The sequence below is a fragment of the Phyllostomus discolor genome, chromosome 1 (genome assembly GCF_004126475.2).
Source record: "Phyllostomus discolor isolate MPI-MPIP mPhyDis1 chromosome 1, mPhyDis1.pri.v3, whole genome shotgun sequence".
In the NCBI taxonomy this organism is placed as follows: Eukaryota; Metazoa; Chordata; class Mammalia; order Chiroptera; family Phyllostomidae; genus Phyllostomus; species Phyllostomus discolor.
This window is the reverse complement of record NC_040903.2, coordinates 125,087,146-125,105,293: the sequence shown is the minus strand read 5'-3', so window position 1 is coordinate 125,105,293 and position 18,148 is coordinate 125,087,146.

The following is an 18,148-nucleotide window of genomic DNA, read 5'->3' as shown; positions in this document are numbered from 1 at the left end:
CTAAATAATACAGAAAGATAAGAAAGTAGTTAAGAAACTCTAGTAAGTCAATTTAGATGATTCAAAAAACTAATAGAAATTCCAAAGTCAGGAAATAAAAACTATAAGATGGAGAATGAATTTTTTAAATCATATAATAAAATTCTACAGAAATGAAGGCTATGTTTCCTGATTGAAATGGCCCATGAGCTAATCCTTGACAAAATAAGAATGATGAAAATTGGAATGTCACAAAGTCAACTTATAGCAAGTTTATGGGGAAATGAAAGGCCATTTAATTTATTTATTTAACAGTTTGATATTTTATACACAAAGGAGAAGACACAATTGCTACATGAGAATAAAATAGGATGCCTATAATAAAATACAAACAGGTTGACAAGTTTTTCTTCAGCAATGATAATTGCTAAAAGCACTGTAAAAATTGCTCAAATTTGCCTGAAAATGTATTTTTGTATAAAACTGCTCTTTATATTCTGAGATCCCTTCTGCTGGATAGTAGGAACAACTTAGATTTCATTCATTCATTCATTCATTTTACAAGTGACCTTTACTAAACTTCAATGTACACATAGAGTATGTATTATGATATATATACACCACAAAATAAAATGAAGAACTCTCTAGTTAATTTTCTTCAGTCAATTTCCTCTACCAATGTTGAAAAATTGGAATATGAGAAAATGATATTTCACCTTCCATTTACAAGTCTAGATGCAATCATTCTATATAACATATTAGATTGTGGCACCTAGTACAATAAAATAAAAATAAAAATAAGTTTGGATTCAATTAGTAAGATAATTGTTTGCAAATTTTGTATCAAAGTTACTGAGAGACATTGTTCTGTAGTATTCTTTTCTTGTGACATCTTGTCTGCTTTTGGTATCAGGTTGGTGTGGTTGCACAGATAAAGGAGGGAAGTATTACATATTCATCAAGTTTATCAACAACTTATAGAATTAGTACTACTTCTAACTTGATCATTTGGATGAATTCACTGGTGACAACTTATATTTTACATTTAAGTTTGTTAGGTTCTTCTGTTTTACACTGTCTAATTTCAATTTTTTTCTTTAAAAAATATGTGCATAATAGGAAGGTAGGCCTAAAGTGTACACAATTTTAATGAGACTCCTCAGTTCAAGGTATGTTACATCCTCAGGCAGCACAAAGGATTTCTTTGTTTTGCTATTTTTTAATTTTTTTTTTATTTTTCTCTTTCTTTTCCATCTGATTTACTGGCAAAGAAAATATTGGCCTCTATCTCCTGGGACCTGACTTGCTAGTCATTGGCTGGAACTCATTGGCAATACCATTGCCTTCCCATCTGCAACAATCACGTCACCATTTCTCTGCATATACTACAATTTAGTTATTCAGGTTATATATAAGGGGTTGTTTTCAATTTTTGCTACCATAATCACCAGTGAAATGAGAACTCCAATACAGTTTTCTCAAGGGCCTATAATAACTGAGATCCAAATAGCTCCATATTTAGGAGTGCTATGCCAAGATTAAAAAATACTATGCTGTTTACCTGAAACTAGCATAATGTTATATATCCATTATATCTCAATTTAAAAGAAATGAAAATCATAAACTGGTTTTCTTCTACTAAATTAATACCCAAGTTTATGAAAGCTCAAGAAAAGGAAGGAAATTAATAATTGTTACAAACAGAGTTTCAAAGTTGCATCTTCTTTTGACTTGGGGGTCTCAGAGAAATTCTTAATATATATGTAATCATATTCATCAAAATTTTCAGCATGATTTGTATGAATTGCTATTTATAAAGCACTATCCCAACAATGGTAAAATATACTTTTTCAAAACACATACTTAAACTTGCACAGTGTTATATGTCAATTAGACCTCAATAAAGTGGGGGTAAAAAAAGATAGATTATCATAAAGGGAGTGTCAAAAGTTTAAATTTTGGAAATAGTAAAAAGAATTTTCTTTGACCATTAAAATATTAAATATCAATAATAAATGATACCTGGTAAATCTCCAGACATTTTAAAATTAAATACTGCAAATTTAAATGATCTATGGGTGAAAAAAAATGAAAGATATTATAAAACATTTTTAACTAAAACTAAAAATATGTCAATGTGAGAGATGCATTTAAAATACTGTTTAAATGGAAATGTTTAAGTTTAAAGACATATATTATGTAAAGAAAAAATATATTTAGAATTAATGATCTAAGTATCTAGCTTATGAAGCTTGGAAGTTATCAAATTCTACAAATCATAAAGATAAGCATGGAAATTGATAAAATACTAAATGGATAAGTAACAAAAACAAAAAAGTTAAAACTTCCTTAAAATAATTAATGAAACTTAGATTTATTAAGTCACTGCTATAATGGAATGAAAAATGCAGTATCATTTCTGATCCTAAAGATAGGTTAATATTTTGAACAATTTTATACCAAAATATTTAACAACTTTGATAAAATTGAAATTACTTGAAAGACAAAAACTACAAAACAGCCATGGGATAAAGTAGGAAAACTGAATAGTTCTATATAAATAAAATATCAAATAAATTGGATTTTACATTTATCACCTCTTTAAAACAATTTTATTGTATTTTTCCATTACCATTTAACCACCTTAAACTCCCCTCCACACATAAATCACCACACTGTTGTCCATGTCCATGAGTCCTTTTTCCTTTTTGCTCGCTCCCTTCACCCTCTAACCCCCAACGTCATCTTGCACTCTATGAGTGTATTTCTATGTTGCTTGTTAAATCAGTTTGTTCATTAAATTCCACATATGAGTAAAATCATATGGTATTTGTCTTTCTCTGATAGGTTTATTTCACTTAGCATGCTGTTGCAAAAGATAAGTTCTCTTTTTATGGCTGAGTAGCATTACATTTTATAAATGTCCCATAGTTGTTTTATCCACTTATCTATTGATGGACACTTAGGCTGCTTCCATATCTTGGCAATTGAAAATAATGCTGCAATGAACATAGGGGTGCCTACATTCATTCAAATTAGTGTTTTGGGTTTCATCAGATATATCCTCAGAAGAGGGATTGTTAGTTGTAAAGCAGTTTCATTTTTAATTTTTTGAGGTACCTCCACATTGTTTACACTTGCTGCACCAATCTGCATTTGCACCAAGTGTGCATATGCATTCCCTTTTCTCCACATCCTCTCCAGCACTTGTTACTTGTTGATTTATTGATGATAGCCATTCTGGCAGATATGAAGTGATATCTCATAATTTGCATTACTATGGTGATTAGTTACATTGAGCATCTTTTTATATGTCTATTGGCCATCTGCACATCCTCTTTAGAGAAGTATCTATTCAAGTCCTTATGCCATTTTTTAATTGGGTTGGTTGTTTTGGGAGGGCAGGTATTGAGTTTTGTAGGTTCTTCATAATTTTTATATTAACCCCTTATCAGATATACTAGTGAATATATTCTCCCATTCTGTGACTTGTATTTTTATTTTGTTTATGTTTTCCTTTGCTGGGCAAAAAAATTTTAGTTTAATATGTTCCCATTTGTTTATTTTTTTCATTGGTTTCCCTTGCCTGGGGAAATATATCTGAAAAAATATTGCTACAAGCAATGTCTGAAATTTTGCTGCCTATATTTTCTTCTACAGTTTTTATGGTTTTGGGCCTAAAATTTAAGTCTTTAATCCATTTTGAATTTATTCGTTAGTTTCATTTTTCTGTGCATATCTGTCCAACTTTCTCAATACAATTTATTGAATAAACTATCTTTAGCTCATTGTATATGCCTGCTTCCTCTGTTGAATATTTACTAACTATAAAAGTGTGGGTTTATTTCTGGGGTACCTATTCTGTCCAATTGAACTATGTGTCTGTTTTACACCAGTACCATGAAGTTTTGATTACTATGGGCTTATATTTAACAATATAGTTTGATATTAGGTAGCATGATTCCTCCAAATTTCTTCTTTTTTCTAAGGATTGCTGTTGCTATGTAGGGCTTTTTGTGTTTCTATATAAATTTTTGAAATATTTTCTAGTTCTGTGAAATACATCATTGGAATGTTGATGGAATTATGTTGAATCTATAGATTGCTTTGGGTAGCATGGACATTTTATTATTTTAATGTTTCCTACCCATGAAAACAGTATGTTCTTCTACTTATTTGTATCTTCTTCAGTTTTTTTCTTCAGTGTGTTATTTTTTTTAGTACAATTTTTTACATCCTTGGGTAGATGTTTTCCTAGATATTCTTTTCCTTTTTGAAGCAATTGCAAATAGGATAGTTTTCTTAATTTCCTTTTCTGATAGTTCATTGTTGGCATATAAAAATGCAACTGATTTTATCTGTTAATTTTGTATCCTGCTAATTTACTGAATTTATTTTTCAGTTCTGGTAGTTTCTTGGTGGAATCTTTAGGGTTCTCTATATAAGTATTATGTCATCTGCAAATACAGACAGTTTTACTTCTTCCTTTCCAATCTGGATAGCAATTATTTCTTCTTGTCTGATTGCTGTGTCTAGGACTTCTAGTACTATGAAGAATAGGAGAGGTGAAAGCGAACATTCCTGTCTTTTCCTGATCTTAAAGGGAACACTTGTAGTTTTTGCCCATTGAATATGATGCTGACAGTGGATTTGTCATTATGGCCTTTATTATTTTTAGGTATGTTTCCTTTATCCACACTTTCCTGAGAGTTTTTTTACAAATGGGTGCTGAATTGTATCAACTGCTTTTTCTGTATATATTGAAATAATCATGTGGTTTTTATCTTTCATTTTGCTTATGTGATATATATCATATTTATTGATTTGCAAATGTTGTACAAACCTTGAATTCCCAGAATAAATCTCACTTGATTATGGTGTATGAACTTTTTTATGACTTCCTGTATTCAGTTTGCTAATAATTTGTTGAGGATTTTAGCATCTATGTTCATTACAGATACTGGTGTTTAATTTTCTTTTTTGTGGTGTCTTTATATGGTTTTGAATTAGGATAATGTGACTCTTGTAAAATAATCTTGGGAGTCTTCACTTCTCTTGAAATTTTTGATATAGTTTGAAAAGATGAGGTATTTTTGGAATGTTTGGTAAAATTCACCTGTACAACCATCTAATCCAGGGCTTTTGTTAGTTTGGAGTTTTTTGATACTTCTTCAATTTTACTAAGTGTAATCTGTCTATTCAGATTATCTGATTCTTCCTGATTTATTTTAGAAGACTGTATTATTCCAGGAATTTATCTATTTCATCCAGGTTGCCTACTTTGTTGCCATATAGTTGTTCATCATATTTTTTTATTTTTGGAGAGAGAGGAAAGGAAGGGGAAGGGGAGAGAAATGTTATTGGATGGCTGCCTCTTGCATTCCCCCAATGAGGTACTTGGCCCACAACCAAGGAATGTGCTCTGACTGGTAATCAAACTGGAGACGTTTTGGTTCACAATCTGGTGCTCAATCCACTGAGCCACACCAGCCAAGGCAATTGTTCATAATATTTTCTTACAATCCTTTGCATTTTTTTGATGTCAGTTATTTCTCTGCTTTCATATATGATTTTATTTATTGGGCTCTCTATCTTGTTTTCTTGATAAGTCTGGTTATGTTTTGTCAATCATGTTTATTTTGTCAAAGGACCGGCTCTTGGATTCATTGATCTTTTGTATCACTTTTTATACTCAGTTTCATTTGTTTCTGTTCTGATTTTTATTATTTCCTTCCTTCTACTCACTGTGGGCTTTGTTTGTTGTTCTTTTTTGAGTTCCTTTAAGTATAAAGTTAGATTATTTATTTGAGCTTTTTCTTGTTTCTTGAGAAATGCCTGTAAGGCTATGACTTTCCTTGTAGCCTCTTGTTAGGTTGTTTCCTTTATCATTATTAGTGTTCTTATTTTAATCTTACTAAAGCCTTGGTTTTAAAGTCTATTTTGTCAGATATAAATATTGCCATTGCAGTTTTTTTCTTCCCATTTGCATAAAAGATCCTTTTCCAACCCTTCACTTTTAGTTTGTGTGTATCTTTTGATCTGAGGTGAGTTTCTTGGAGATAATATATACAGTGTTGAAATTGCATGCCTGGAATAAATCTCATTTGGTCACAGTGTATACATTGTTTTAGGTTCTATTTGTTAATATTTTGGAAGATATTCACATTTTAATTTATGAGAGATGTTAGTCTGTAGTTTCTTTCTGGGTTGTTTTTTCTACCTGGGGGGATTTACAGAATAATATTGCCTCATAATATGAGTTGGAATTTTTTTCTTTTTCAGTTTTTTGGAAGAGATGGTATAATATTGGTTTTAATTCTATTTTAAATCTTTGAAGACTTCTACAGTGAAACAGTACAGTATAAAGGGAGGCCTATTCTGATTATGTTTCATCTTGGTTGAGTTTTCTTCTTGTTTTTATGTTTCTTCATATAATCAATCACATCCATACATTAAGGAAGAATCATCATCTAATCATATCAATTGATGTTAAAGAAGAGTTTGACAAAATCCAAACACCATAGATATTAAAGAGAAAAATCTCAGCAAAACTGGAATTGAGAAACTTCCTCAATTAATAAAGGACATCTATAAAAATACCCATAGCTAACATGTATATAATGGTAAGATGTTATATACTTTCCCCCAAGGAACAAGACAAGAATGTCCTGGGTCTATGTTTGCTATTCATTCATTGTCTGTTATTCAAATACTTAATGGCCACTTAGAATGAACAATGACATATCCTGAGTTTAAGGTGGCTATGCTCCTACATTCATGAAGTTTACAGCCAGGGGTTGGGGATACATGTAGCCTATTTGCATTTGAGAGAATTTTATAAACAAGGAATAGGGTCAGTAATCTATGCCTGTTAATAATAATAAAGGGATGGTGATTTCCAGGGTCACATAGATCTTTATCACTTTTCTGATCAATACCTACTGTCAACACCATCCCTCCACTCTCAAAATGGAGCATTCCATTATCCCTATACTCTCACAAAAGGGACATATTGATAGCATTGCTGCCTGTGAGCAGTATACAAATGCCTAGTTATGTGGTTTTAATCTTATCTGCTGTTTATCAATACATCCATAGTACATTATTTTCTGTCCAGAAAGCATCTATAGTAGAGAAAGAAACAGACAGACTATTGTGGTTGTTTGTTATGGAGAATTATATAATGAAAGTAACTAGAAGGAAAGGGAGGGATGAAACATTTATCTTATGCAGAAACTCATGTTTTTTTGTTTCAAGTCCAAAGAAAATGCTTGCTCATTGATATTAGGTAAGAAAGAGATAAATCTACCCATATCCTTTGAGTCATCCTACAGTTACAGGGAAGGGCAAACACCACCCATCTGTAATGGCAGCGGACATGTGTTCTTGCCTAACAGGGCAGAGGCGTAGTTCTTTCATATATTTGACATGTTGGTTATCCATGCATCCCTTACCTATTGTGGGTTTTTAAATGAAGCTATGAAAAATATCTTTTAAAATATGTGTATCTCTATCAAAGCAGCCAAAAATAGTGCCCTAAGATGTATTAATTTTTATATCTTGTACACATAGTTTATATTTTATCACTTTAAAATATGGCATTTCTACTTTCCAGAAAAACAAGCAACACAGAACTTCAGTGATTTATGGGATGCCACATGTTATTGTGGTCATGAATTTATACAAATACTCTCTAAACATTAATATTGGTTTTCAAAACAACGCTGTAGGTGAAATTTTTGTAAAATATTTCTATACACATAAACCCTGAGAAAGAAGGCTCTAAGAAGACAGTAGAAATGAGGTGTTAAGTTAGGACTTTTTGTTTTGGAGCACCAGTATAGACCCCAGAAGTTCTGACCTAGAGTTTTAGAGAGGTCCAGGAGTGCAGAATTCTGTAACTCCTGCCATGTACACTTTTTGTCCTAAGCAGCGTGCTAGAGCACATCTCTCGCAGTCTAAGTGTGCTTTGGTTCACTCTGAAAACCAGGCTGAGGAGGGGTTACTCTCTGAAACATTACTTAGTACATGATGAAGGGAAAGAAAAGGTGTTCACATGGTGAACCCCATACTGGCTCTTCAAGGTTCTGTCCTGATGTGAAACATATCATTTCTCTTTAGGTCATACACCTGAGGCTACACCTGAGTTCATCAGGACAAGAATGTATAATCTTCCAGCAGGGAGAGGCACTAGGTAAAGATAAACACAGTCCCCAACAATATGGGATTGGAATGAAATTTTATTCAAGATTCAGGAAAGAAAGAGTTCACAGAGAAGTTTTAAAAGGACAGTAGAGAAAATCATAAGGTTCAATTCTGCTTGTACGTCACATTGATTCATTGTATTCTCCAAAAATGGTTATAATGATCTCTCTCGACCACTTGTTTTTCTAGAACATAACCACCCCCCTCAATAAATGGAGTGTAGTTAACAATAATGATCATCTTCATCATCATCATTTATCATTGGTATTGGGTCATTAATTTTGAGAAATGTACCATAGTAATGTAACATGTTAAAATAGGGGAAGCTGCATATAAAATATATGGCAACTTTCTGTATGATCATTGCAACCTTTCTGTAAATCTAAAACTTTTCTAAAATAAAATTTTATTACTTTTTTTCTACCCTGACTAGAGTGGTTTAGTGGGTTGTGCATCATCTTGCAAACTGAAGAAGCATTCCTGGTTCGATTCCTAGTAAAAGCACATACCTGGGTTGTAGGCCAGATCCCAGGTTGGGGGTGTGCGGGGGCAACAGGATGGTGTTTTTCCCACATATCAATGTCCCTCTTCCTCTCTTTCTCCCTTGCTTTCCCCTCCCTAAAGAATATGTAAATATTCTTAAAATAAAATAAAGTTTATTTTTAAAATATCAAAGTGAACAGAAATAAATAAATAAGTAAAAGTAATAATAGAGTGCAGGAAGAAAGAGGGTAATATCTCAAGAAAGCCATCTTGGTTGGGTGTCTTTGGAATGGTAAAAACATAAAATTCTGAATGTGGGATCATAGGTAGGAAGCATTGCCTTGTATATCAATTGGTCAACAACAAAGCACTTTCAACTAGAAAACTTACCAGGAGAATGAAGAATTAAGGCTTAGGACAGAAATCACAGTAGGCTGGACACCTGACTTGTCTTCCAGTATGGGAATATGTACCTCAAATAAAAAAAAAAAAACAATTCACAAAATCAAATTGTTAGTGGCAGAGTGCACTGTGCTAATGACTGGTTGCAGAGAAGAACTCTCCCTTTGAATGAGGGGTAGAAAAGACCAACGGTGAGTGCAGGCAGTTTGTGTTTAAACATTTCTTATAAGCTTTTTTAGAGTCTTAAGCTTAGAAGGGTGGTGTTTTTGCCACATTTCCAAACAATATTGGAAAGATGGCATAATGGAAATTGTCTCTTAAAATGAGAACCATCATTAGACTGATGGATTTGACATTTAAGTTTTGCAATGTTGAATAACAGTCAGTTTTACCGTGTGACTCAGTTTTACCATCTGCATAATAAAATAATATATTCCTATTTAGTCATGTGACTCAGTTTTATCATCTGTATAATAAAAATAAGATACTCCTATGTAGCCATCACAGCATTGTATCATTGAAAAAGTAAGAAAATAAGCCCTGGCTGGCATAGCTCAGTGGATTGAGCATGGGCTGCGAACCAAAAGTGTCGCAGGTTCAATTCCCAGTCGGGCCACATACCTGGGTTGCGGGCCACGGCCCCCAGCAACCGCACATTGATGTTTCTCTCTCTCTCTCTCTCTTTCTCTCTCCCTTCCCTCTCTAAAAATAAATAAATAAAATCTTTTAAAAAAAAGGTAAGAAAATAAACATGGATGTGTTATCAAGACAAAAAGAAAATATTATGACTTTAGAAAATCCCAAAGAATCAACAAAAAGACAACACCACCCCTGAAACTAATAAATAATTATAGTAAGGTTGCAGAATAAAAAACTACTATACAACAGTTTTTTGATTGCCTATATAGCAGCAATGAACAATTGGAAATTGAAATTAAAAATACAAAGGCAAGTGGGATTTAATGGTAGCTACTCACAGAAGCATGTGAAGATGAGAGTTGGAGATATAGTTGAAGAATAGAGGAATATATTCTTTTTTCCCTATAAGATCAGTAATTAGAAAGAAATATATGACAATAATTTATTTATTCCTTCACCTATTTATTTAGTCATTATTTACTGACTTCTTAATAATGGTTAGTCAATGTGTTGATAAGTTGAAAAAAGACATAATTACTTTTCTTAAAAATTTGTAACTTATAAGAGATATAGAATAAATATTAAATCTTTATATATGCAAATACGTGTTATAAAATATTTTAAAATAAAATTCTACAGGAGTCAGGGGAAGAAAGTTTATAACTGTATAGCTAGAATAAATATAGTGTCTTTGAAGAGAGCAATGTTAGCAAAATTGTAGAAGAGAAAGTCCAAGACCCTCTCTCCCCTATTAAGGATTTAAATTAACAATATGTGGACCAATTCCCTTTATGAGAAATCCAAAATCAGTGAAGAGGCTCCTGCACCCATAGTTGAGTGTGAACCCATTGAAACTGGTAGGAAAATGTGTGACACCCATTCTCTGTACCTCCTCCCCCAGCACTGCATGGTGCAATGGATGAGAAAATCTCAACTCTCACCTTCTTTTGGAAACAAAGAAAGAAGACCAGACCATACACCCAATGTTCTGACTTTTTAGGAGAGTGTCAAAGAGACAGGCTCTGTGTCGCCTGAATCTAGGGTACGCTGGGAATGAAACTGATAGTTTGAAATAACTGGTATATTACACCCACCAGAGACTCTTTCATGCAGAGGAGCACAAATCAATCAAAAACAACAACTCTCAGCTGCTCTTCGTGGAGACAAAAAGTGGAGCGTGCCTCCAACCCTGTGTCTTTTGGGGGAGTGAGAGGCTGCCTTTCCCAAAGGCTTTTGTATTGTTTGTCTCTGAATGCTGATGGAATCAGTATACTTTGGATGCCTAGGAGCAAATGAGAACAAAAGAGGGGAGGGAGGTTTGTTTGTGCCTTGCTCCTGCTCCAGAGGACACATGGTACAGCAGACAGAATTTGATTAGCTTGGCAGATTCTATAAACAGGGAGAAGAGATATAATGCGTGTCCAATATCCTAGTTTTATGAACAACCGTCTGTCCCAAATCTAAGAGCTGGAATGAAAGCATGCCAAGTTGGGAGTCACTGAGAACAAAAGTGACTTTGGATCTGTACGAACACATATATATGCCTCCTACAGTCCTTCACCCTGTGATCATAAGAAAACTCCCAGCTCCTGGCTCCCACTTGGAAAGAGAAAAAGCTAAAGTTCACATCTACCATTCTGGCTTTTCAAGGGATGTCTGAAGGGCTGAATTTTTTTTGCTTATTGGAAGGGCTGATGGCACCCAGAACACTCTAGATCCTGAGGCCTACTGAACTGTAGCCACCTACTGCTTTACAAAACCAGCAGCACTACAGACTCCAGAGAGAGCAAGAGATCACAGTGCCTAAAAAGAGAAATTGGTAAAGCCAATACAACTGGACATTTACAAGCACATGCCCAGGGAAGCCACATATACAGAAAACTATGAAAGGCCCTTAGAATTTCTAAGCAGCTGACCATTGAAGGTATTTCCCTATGAATGCAGACTGGGAAAAAGGCTGTTTTCTCAAATGCGCACATACCAATGCAAAATTATGAGAAACTCAATTGAATAGGAAAACAGCTCAATCAAAGTAACTTAATAAATCTCTAGAAATTAAACATAACTAAATAGAGGTCTATGAATTATGTAAAAAATAATTTAAGATAATCATTATACTTATCAAGTTAAGGAAAACATGCATTAACAAAATGAAAATTTCAACAAAGAGATAGAAAATATAAAAAAGACTCAGAAGTTTTGGATCTCAAGAATAGAATAACTACATTGAAAGGTTCATCAAAGGGGTTCAAGAGAAAAATTGATCAAATAAATAAAAGTAAGAAAATCTAATACAAGTCATTTGAAATTGTCTAGTCAGAGGAACAAAAAGAAAAAAGAAAAAAGAACAATAAAAAATCCCTAATAGATATATAGAATACCACTGAATCAACCAATATACAAATATACATACTGTTTATAAAAATATACATTATATATATTATATGTATTTATACGATACATATTATATATTATATACATGTATACACACACCCATTTTTGGATCACAGAAAGTAAAGAGAGAAGGGAGTGAATGCTTACTTGAAGAAATAATGTTACAAAACTCAAATCTGGAGTAGGAAATGGACACCCAGATTCAAGAAGCTCAACAGACAAAAAATAGATGAACCTAAACAAATTTACAATGAGATACATTTATAACAAAATTGTCAAAAATCAAAAACAAAGAATAAAAAAATGACAGGTGTACAAGAAAGATTCCAATAAGACTATCAGTGGATTTATTTGCAAACTTTCTAAATCAGATGTGAGTGGGAGAATATATTCAAAGTGCTCAAAAAGAAAAAAAAAAACAGCCAACAAGAATACAAGAATATCTGGCAAAGTATCCTTCCATAATGAAAGAGTAATAAAGATGTTGTCAGGTAAAAGCTAAGGGAGTTTATCCACCACTAGACCTGACTTAACATGAAATGCTAAAGGGAGTCTTTTATTTTATATAGGTATGTTTTATAGCAATATGAAAGTATTGAAATAATTTGAGACATTGATGGAATAAAATGTGTGTGAAAGGGGAAGAAGTGAAAATATGTTTTGCATGTAATTAAAATTAAATTATGAGTTAAGAATAGATTTTATAACTATAATGTGTTTTATATAAGCACCATTATAAACACAAGAATACCTGTAGAAAATATACAAAAGAAAAATGAGAAAGAAATGTATGTTACAAGACAAAATGATGGAATAGAAAAGGAAAAAGTAAGAGAGGGAAAGACAGGAAAAAATGTTATTGCACAAGGCAGACAGAGAACAATGAACAAAATGGCAACAGTAAGTCCTTCCCTATCAGTAATTACTTTAAATATAGATTAAATTCCCCAATGGAAAAAATAGATTACCTGACTGAATAAAAAAAAGACTAAAGTATAGGCTGTCTACAATACTTTTGAATTAAGAATACAGCAAGTCAAAATAAAAGAGTAGAAAATATATTCCATGTAAATGATATCTAACGTGGATATCTGTGGCCACCCTATTAGAGAAAAACACTTTAAGTCAAAAACAGTCTGATGATGCAAAGAACAACATTATATAGTGATAAAAGTAACAATTTACCATGAAGATATAGTAATAATAAATATGTATGGACCTAGTAGAGCACCCAAATATGTGAAGAAAACATTGAAAGAATAGAAGGGAAAAATAAAAATACAATAATAGTATGAGATTTTTATACCCAACTTTCAATTATGAGTAGAACGTCTGCCAGAAGATCAAAAAGGAAACAGAGGACTGAAATAACACAGTGGAGCAACTGAACATAACAGACATATATGAAATATCCCATTCAACAGCAACAGAATACACTCTCTTCTCAAGTGCACCTTCTGCATTCTCTGGGATAGATTACATGTTAGGCTACAAAATAAGTCTTAACAAAATAACATAATACCAAGTATATTTCCCACCACCATAAAATAAAATTAGAAATCAATAGCAGAGAGAAAACTAAAACACACAATATGTGGCAATTAATTATCAGTGTCTGGATCAACCAATCAGTCAAAGAAGGAATCAAGGGAAAGAAATGACGTGCCAAATACATAGCGTGCAGGAATAGCAGTACTAAGAAGGAATTTACGGCAATAAATGCCTACAAAAAGAGATCTTAAATAAACAACTTAACTTTACACAAGGGACTAAAAAAGAAAAAAAAAACAAACTAAGCCAAATATTAGAAGAAAGAAATAGAGATTAGAGAAAATATAAATGAAATAGAAACTAGAAAGATAATAGAAAAGATTAATGAAACTAAGAGGGTTTTTTTTTAATGATCAACAGAATTGGCAAAACTTTATCTAGATTAGCCACACACAAAATAAAGAGGACTCAAATAAATGTAATTATAAACGAAATGGGAGACATCGCAACTGATAGCACAGAAACTCAATGGATCATAAGGGTTCACTGTGAAAACCCCAGACTCTCCTCACAGGGCCCTAGTTTGCTCTGCCCTCCCTCTGCAGGAGCCTGGGGAAAGTGGCTGCAAACAAAATTTTGTGTGCTGGCCCTTTAAGAGGCTCTCTGTGCCTCTAGCAATCTCTCCCTGGTGGACAGAAACCTCATTGCTTTTCACAGACAGATGTTATTTGGGTTCCTTTCTTAGTTCTGGTGTTCTAGTCTGGGGAGCCTAGTTTGGGGTTTAGATCCCACACTTCTTAGGGGAAACCCCCCAGCCACTGAAGTATCCTTCCAGAACTTCAGCTGTTACTATTGCAAGCCCAGTCGGCCCTCTTGCACCTCTTCTGCACTCCCTGCCAGTCTTGTTGTGGTGATGTGGTTTCTTCCATAAGTCTTGGATTATAAGGCTTCTTTCCAGCTACTATTCAGTTGGTTGTGCAGGATGATTTTTCTATAATTTAGTTGTAATTTCAGTTTGGTCCCTGGAGGAGGTTAGTATAGCTTCTATTTACTCCTCTGCCAGCTTGGGTTGGATTTTACTTTAAAGGCTTTTCACCTAAGTAGTTTGGATTCAAGTGGCTTTTGAGGTGAATCACAATACCTTTAAGAAATTATCTCAATAGTAACAGAAACTTTTTCAAAGTAAAAGAGAAGCATAAAACATACTCAAACTCAATATATAAAACCACTATTGTGAAAATATGAGAAAAATATTAACAAAAAGCTAATGACAGCTATTCCTCATTAACACAGACACAAAAGAAACCCTTAGCTAAATATTAGTAAGGACATATGTCATTTATACCACAATAAAAGTGATTTAAAATTTTAGCATATCATATCTAGCATATCTATAAAAGTAATGTTATGATCAACAGGGATTTATCCAAGAAGTATATGGTTGCTTGAAAATATAACACTAAATCACTAAATTAAGAAAAATAGCATAACATCTCAGATGCAGAAAAGATGTTAGACATCATTCAAACTGAGAAGAGAAGGGATTCTCCTTAACCTAATAAAAGCATTGTATAAACAATATATACCTAGTATCGTATGTAATGACAAGAGACTGGCACTTACACTCAGAAATCAAGGCCATGATGTCTAGTCTCATCACAGCTGCTTAACATGTTACTAGAGGCCCTATTCATTGCAATAGGAAAAATAAATAAATAGGAAAGGTCACACACAAAAAGAAAACTTTGAGAAATAAATAAAACTGTCTGTTTAAAGAGGTCCATAGATATCTATGTTCATAGAAAAAATGAAAAAAGAAAAAAATGAAATGTATAAAAATCTTGTTTCTGAACGATCATAGCAACATTTTCATAATACACCATAATCGGCAATAGGCTAAGGGTCCATCAATAGAAGAGATGACCAAATTGTGTTTTACTTATTTAATAAAATAATACCCAGAAATAAAATACAACAAATGACTGATATTCTTAATTTTTCAAAAGTAAGGTGTTAATCAAAAGGATTCAAACCCACAAAAAGTACAAATTGGATAAATTCATTTCTATGAATTTATGGGAAGGCAAGGCTAATCTACACTGACAAAAAATGCATGAGTTTTGAGTAAGGTCAGGTGTTGAAAGTAGTGATATATTGAATGTAGCATGGATACATTACTTTTTAAGGATGATGGAAATATTATATACTTTTTTCTACTGTGATGGTTATTTGGGTTAACATATGTGTCAAATATACAGAACTGAACACTTAAAATCAGTATATTTTATTGTGTGCAAATTAGGCCTTAAAATTGACTTTAAAATCTCTTTTAAAATGACTATGACATGGTCCCTAGCCTTCAGGAGGTAATAAAAAGGAAACATATACTTTTACTGTTTCCAAATTAAATTTAAGTCATCATGACAGGGAGTAACAAACTCAAGTCCTGTGGTTCATCTGTAGCCTGCAGGTGTTTAAAAGAATGTATTCAAATATTTTCAGTTGGAATAGGTTCCCTCTACTTCAACTCACTGCCCACAATTTCCTATTTTAAAGCTCTTTGGCTGCAAATATGTGTGATAATCTGCTTGCTATTAAAGATATTGGAATATGTAGCTTCTGAATTTTGGCAAACTATTTCTATTTTATGCTCGCTCCCATAATCAAAAATAGATTCCACCAAATTCCAGAAGTTAGAACAACCTGCTGTTGTACAACTGCTCACTCTGGATATTTTCCCTTAACCTTAGATCGCCCTATGTATTTGTCATTATATAAGCAGGTTCTTGGGCAATACGTTTACATGTTTCATTCAAAAATTCTAAGAAATATGTTACTATCTCACTTATCTGTCATATAGTCATGCACATATTTAAGAAGATGTTTTATTTTCACTTATTTGTATGATATTTCGATGTATGTTTATGTATGAGAGCTTTCCTATACATTTTAAGTACTTGTAATATGAATCAATTTTATTACCTATCGCATGTTTCCTAGAATGTGGACTACTTTAGATTAATATATGGATTAGATACAACTGCATAGATTTTGAATTATATCCAGAATTCTTCATGTTAGAAATCACATCCAAATGCCACTGTGTTTGTCTGGACACTGTCTGGACATGACTGTGGAATCCACAACAAATTGTCCTGTGCAATTATTTTGTTTCTTTTTCAGGCATATTTTGAAAATACAAATTAAAATAAAAAGCTTTAGAGATTCAAAGAAAATATTCAGTGGAAATGAATTTTGGTTTACTATTGTCTACTTTTACATGACTAGTTATTAATAGCACAAGACTTGCTATTTTGGTTTACTATTGTCTACTTTTACATGACTAGTTATTAATAGCACAAGACTTCCTTAGAAGTCTTCTTGTGTTTGTTTGGAATGTTTCTCCTTGTAGAAGGCAGATCTCATTTCTGAAAGTGGTGCTCAATATCCATTATGAAATAGAAATAAATGAACAATTAAGCCCATGTGAAAACTCACAGAAAGAAAAAATTTCATTAAATTCAATGTTGAAGGGAAAATATTTGCCAAGTCACAAGAGATTTATTTGAGTTTGCTACAACCAATGGTGCTAATTCTAAAAATCCATTTACATATTAGTGCTATCAAAAGTCCTTTTGTAACTTCTATGGATTTATTTCCCATTACTTATAAAATAAGTGCATGAAAGTGGTCATTGACAAATAGGCTTTGATGCATTGAAATTGTCAGAGACTGTATTTTCAAGCCAAATAATTATGTTCTTTGCAGCATTATTTACAATAGCCAAGATTTGGAAGCAGACCAACTGCCCATCAATAGATGAGTGGATAGAAAAGCTGTGGTACATTTACACAATGGAATACTACTACTTGACCTTAGAAAAGAATGAAATCTTACCTTTTGTGACAGCAAGTATAGACCTGGAGAATATTTAAATGAAATAAGCCAGTCAGAGAAAGACAAATACCATATGATTTCACTTATGTATAAAACCTAATGAACAAAATAAACTCACAAAATAGAAACAGACTCATAAATACAGAAAACAGACTGAGAGCTGTCAGAAAGGAGGGGGTTTGGGGCACACGTGAAAAGGTGAAGGGATTAAGCAAAGAAAAAAACTCACAGACACAAACAAGTGTATGGTAATCATCAGAGGGAAAGTGGTATGGGGAGGTAGAAGAGGGTAAAGGGGGGTAAAGGGTAATGGAAGACTTGACTTGCAGTGTTGATACACACAATGCAATATACAGATGATGTATTTTATAATTGTATACCTGAAACCTACATAATTGTATTAACCACTATCACACAAATAAGTTCAAAATGTTTTTTAAAAAAGCTTCTCTTTCTAAACATTGTTAATCTGTTATTATATAACTAGTAGAAGCTTGATCGATACACATAAACCCATCTTCATAAAAATGAAAGCTAATTTTCTCCATTTAATAATCAAATACATATTTTATTTAGATTTTTGATAGCTTTAATATTTCACAATACTTTTGTTTCTTAAGGAAATAAAACATTATTGAATAAAAAATATAAATTGCTA